Genomic DNA, 5,120 nt, shown 5'->3' with positions numbered 1-5,120 from the left:
TATACCAGAGGCATTTGACTGCTAAGCAGAAGATTGGCAGTTCAAACCTACCAGCAATTCCATGGAAGGAAGATGGAGCAATCTACTTCTGTAAAGATTTACCACCTTGGAAAATCAATGGGGTCACTATGAATTGGAATCGACTTGATGGTAGTGAGTTTGGTTTTTTGAGTTTTAACTGTTTCCAAAAATAAGGAATATTTGTCAAGATATACAAGAGTATGCCATTATTACCATAAAAAATAATTTGGGGAATTTGAATAGCTGAATTTCAACTATTCCCCTTTTTAAAACTTTTGTTTTAATTTTAAAAGTGATTTTTATTGCTGTCGTGGAACCTAACATGAGTTAGCTTTCATAATATTTGGATGCAGCTGTTTTAATATACTCTTGATATTTCTGACTTTTTTTTTTTTCCAGAGTAAATCTTGCTATCCTTCAATGTTTTTTTTTTTTTTCCTAAAGCTTTTTATTGTGATTTGAGTGAAATTTTGCAAAGCAGACTCATTTTACATTCAACAGTTCATACACAATTTGTTTTGTGGCATTGGTTACATTTCCGAGTGTAAAATCTCACGTCCTACTTCATCCCTGTGGTTATCCTTTCCTTGTGTCCTTCTTGCCTATGCATTCCCACTTCCCTACCTTTCCCTCCATGCAAATGCTGCCCTTCTGATCTCTGATGGTTGATTATTCTATGGAGTGCATCTCCCTTGTGTAGGTGTTCAGCTCATATGCCTATCTGTTGTTTGGTCGAGAGTTAAGCCAGAGGTATGAGCTCAACTTCAGGTTTGAAGGGTGACTTGCGACCATATTCTCAGGGGTTTTGCCAGTCTCTATCAGACCAGTAAGCCTGGTCTTTTTTTTTTTTTTTTCATGATTTTGAGTTTTGTTAAACATTTTTCTCCCACTCCATATATGATCTCCAATTTTGATCTCATTCTGAGTGGTTGGCATTGGTAGCCAGGCATCATCTAGTTCTTCTGGTCTCAGGGTCATATAAGTTGAAGTTGTCATGGTCCATTAGTCCTTTGTACTGTTTCCTTGCATCTTTGATTTTCTATACTCTTCTTTGCTCCACACGAGGAAAGACCAACTGTTGCCACTTAGATGGCTGCTCATAAGCTTTTAAGACCCCAGTCACTACTCACCAAAATAAGACATAGATCAGTATTTTTATATGCTATATTATGCCAGTTGAGCTTGATGTCCCCTACAATCATGGTTCCCAGCCCTCAGACCAGCAACCCACTCCCTCAAGATGCTTATTTGTGGCTAAGAAGTTACTCTAACTTTGCCTCCTATAAGGTTTAAACTGCATATGGACATTTTTATAGCACATACAAATACGTATGTAGGAATGTCATCTACCAAACCTATGTATAGTTGTGGGTATATATTCCCATTTGCCTATCCATTGACTTTGTGGGTTTTTTTTGGTGTGTATGTGTATGTGTGTGTGAAATTTAGCCTGGGCCTAAAATCATTGATTAAACACAGAAGCTAAGGTTGCTATTACTCTAAACCAAATCAAACTCACTGCCATTGAGTTGATTTCAACTCATAGTGACCCCCATTGTGTTTCTGAGGCAGTAAATCAGTAAATGAAGAAGTAGATTGCCCCATCTTCCTTCCATGGAGTGGCTGGTGAGTTTGAATTGCCAACCTTCTGGTTAACAGTCAAATACCGTAGGCACTGCACCACCAGAGCTCAGGCTCTTAATCCATCTTACTCTTATAGGAAGTCTTCTGTCTTATACCAAGAACTTTGTACAGTTTTTCCTATCTAGTCCATTAACCAGATTATTTCCTTTCACTTTAGGTAAGATCCTTATTTCTCAAGAGCAAGAAATTCTCCTAAATCCCTTACCCATGAGTCAACTGTCCCACTTATACCACCATCCTTGTATTCTCTGAACCAAGATAGCCACATACTAAGATGGCACATAACATGACAGAGCCCCCACATGACAGTTTTTCAGATTTCCTTGTCCCTCAAAGGATCTGATGCAAAACAATTTAACTATAAGTTTAAGTAACAGTGAGTTAGGGATTGTTAATTATAACAAGGGTTATTTTCAAAATTTATTACTGTATGACAGTTCAAGGAGGAGCTCTGGTAGCATAGTGCCTAAGGCACTTGACTGCGAACCAGAAGGCTGGTGGTTCAAACCCACCAGCCACTCCTTGGAAGGAAGGTTGGGCAATCTACTTGGAAACCCAAGGAGGGGTCGCTATGAGTCGGGTCCGACTTAACGGCACATAACAACAACAACAACAATGTGACAGTTTAATAACTGTGCCCATATTTTTTCAACTTATTTTATTTATAAGACCACCAACTTGTTATAGACCTCAGTATCTTTTACCTTGGTAACTGAAAACCAATCTTATAACTGATATTCCTTCATCAGTTCCTTCTTCTACATCAAGTCCATTCTACATGCTCTTAAAGATTGATCTCTTTAAAACACGGTCCTTTTATACTTAAATGTATTTAATATCTCCTCATGTTCTACAGTGTGAAATATGGATCTTTCCATATGAAGGTTCTTCCTAATTTCTGTTACTCTCTATTTTTACAATGGGGAAGTAATCTTTCTTTTTTGTGCTCCCACTTTTTTTGTGTCATTTCTACAGGATGTGTTATATTTTTAGATTGCATAAATATAACAAAATTCTTATCCTCCAACCTGATTGAAACTTCTTATGTGCATAGAGGAGGTCTCTTTCATTTAAGTTTCCTTTCATAAAGCTTATGAGAGTTCCTTGCACATACTAGGACCTCACTTGTACATTAAATTTGTTTTATTTTTGATTTGAAGAGTTGTTTTACATTCAGTGTTATGTGTAAATTTAGTTTCACTCCCCATTTACTATGTCCAATCCTAACCCAGTCTCCTCCCCTCCCTACCCTGTAACCCTTCCCCTGTGCTCCTCATATTTATGCACTTTTGTTTGTCCTGCATTTCCTCAATTTGAATATTGGTCCTCTGGTGTCCCATGGTCTATTGCTCTAAGGAATGTATTACCATACAGTATGTAGGTGCGTCATCCTGGGTTGAGTGGTCTGTGTGTACATCTTGTTAACTATTGGTCTGGGAGCCAGCCCCTGGGGGTGCATTTTATTCCAGGTGCAGAATGTATTCCAGGGCCATAGTATTGGGGATCTCATCAGATTTCATCTGACCAGTAATTCTGGTCATTATTGATTTTTTGGATTTTGTCCCGTGTTTTCCCTCCCATTCTATCCAGGATCTCCAGATTTGAACCTTTCCTGAGTGGTTGGCTTTGGTAGCTGGGCACCATCTAGTTCTTCTGGTCTTGAGGGCCATCGTATCCTAGGGCTGATTGCTTCTAAATGCCCCCCCCCTTTTTTTTTTGCATTCTTCTTTGCTTCCGATGCTAGGAGACCATTTGCTGCATTTTAGATGGCTGCTTGAAAGCTTTAAGACCCCACTCGCTACTCAGCAATGTGGGATGCGGAACAAGGCTTTTTTGTATTTTGTTGTGCCTGTTGAATCTGGTGTCCCCAGTATTATGGTCCTCAGATGGTAGATCTATTGGATCTCTCTCCCATAGTGTCTGGGTGTTTGTGAGGGATTACTCTGTGTCTGTCTTCTATTGTTTCTGTAAGGATTGCAGGTATTTTGTATTACTGGTGTCTGTACAAGATTAGCCTCAGCTGAGTCTATCTTTGGTCTAGAGTATACTCCTGTTCACTGACCCCCATCAGATCCTCTCAGGTGTTTATGTGTTTATCTGTAGCTGGGTGTTTGGTGTTAATGGCAATGCAGTATTGTGGACACATTGGTTGGTATTAGCATCTATTGTCTATCTCTTATGTGCACAATTTGATGTCCTCCCATTTCCAATGTTATGGTGGTCACAGATCCTTTCCGTATATCCCTCTCCCTACCCATGTCAGCACGTGGGCCTCAACTAGCCCAAAATTAATACCTCACCTTCCCTCCCTATCCCAGTAATCAATAAAGTAAGTTCCCTTTCCCAAGCAAACCCTTCTTTGTCTTTTTACAGTAATGGGCTCATACAGTACTTGTCTTCCTGCAATTTACTTATTTCACTCAGCAGGATGTCCTCCAGGTTCATCCACGTTGTGAGATGATTTGCGTATCTCTTATTGTTCTTTAATGTAGTATAGTATTCCATTGTGTGCATGTACCATAATTTGGTTATCCATTCATCCATTGATGGGCATTTAGGTTGTTTTGATTTCTTTGCTGTAGTGAATTGTGCTGCAGTGAACACAGGTGTACATATATCTGTTTGTGTGCTATCTCTCACCCCTTTAGGATATATTCCTAGTAATGGAATTACTGGGTCAAATGGTACTTCTATTTTCAGTTTTTAAGGAAACACCATACCGTTTGACACAATAGTTGTACCATTTTATGGTCCCACCAGCAATATACAAGAGTTCCAATCACTCCACAATCTCACCAGCAGTTGTTATTTTCTGATCTGTTGAACTTTGCTATTATTGCTGGTGTGAGAAGATATCTCATTGTTGTTTTGATTTGCATCTCTTTAATGATTAATGATCACAAGCAATTTCCCATGTGTTTGTTGGCTGCTTGTATATCTTCTTTGCTGAAGTGTCTGTTCAAGTCTTTTGCCCATTTGTGCATTGGGTTATTTGTCTTTTTGGTATTGAGGAATTGAAGTTTTCTATAGATTTTGGAGATAAGTCCTTTATCAGATAAGTCATAGGCAAATATTTTCTCCCAGTCTGTAGGTTCTCTTTTTACCTTTTTGAAGAAGTCTTTCAATGCTCATAAGAATTTAATTTTTAAAAGGTCCCAGTCATTTACCTTCTCTTCTATCTCCTGCACATTCTGGGTTATGCTTGATAGTTTTTTTCTTTATGTCATAAATTAGGGCTGCCAGATTTGCCCCTATTTTATCTTTGATGAATTTTATAGTTTTAGGTTTTACATTTAAGTGTTTGATGCACCTTGAGTTTGTTTATGTGTATGGGGTGAGGTATGGGTCTTGTTTCATTTTTCTGCAGGAAGATATCCAGTTTTGCCAGCACCATTTGTTAAAGAGGCTGTCTCTTCCCCTTTTAATGGGTTTTGGACCTTTGTCAAAGATCAGTT

The 5,120-nt window shown here is 38.7% G+C and overlaps 1 protein-coding gene across 1 annotated transcript in view; it reads left to right on the top strand.

Annotated features, from left to right (window-relative positions):
- UNC13C (unc-13 homolog C) overlaps positions 1 to 5,120 on the top strand; it is a 903,686-nt gene that overhangs the window by 133,368 nt on the left and 765,198 nt on the right. The gene's annotated exons all lie outside the window — the stretch shown is intronic.

The sequence above is a fragment of the Orycteropus afer genome, unplaced genomic scaffold (genome assembly GCF_000298275.1).
Source record: "Orycteropus afer afer isolate SDZICR_OR568_19922 unplaced genomic scaffold, OryAfe1.0 scaffold00026, whole genome shotgun sequence".
Taxonomy (NCBI): domain Eukaryota; kingdom Metazoa; phylum Chordata; class Mammalia; order Tubulidentata; family Orycteropodidae; genus Orycteropus; species Orycteropus afer.
The sequence above is the reverse complement of the archived record's forward strand: the minus strand, read 5'-3'. Positions and strand labels throughout refer to the sequence as shown.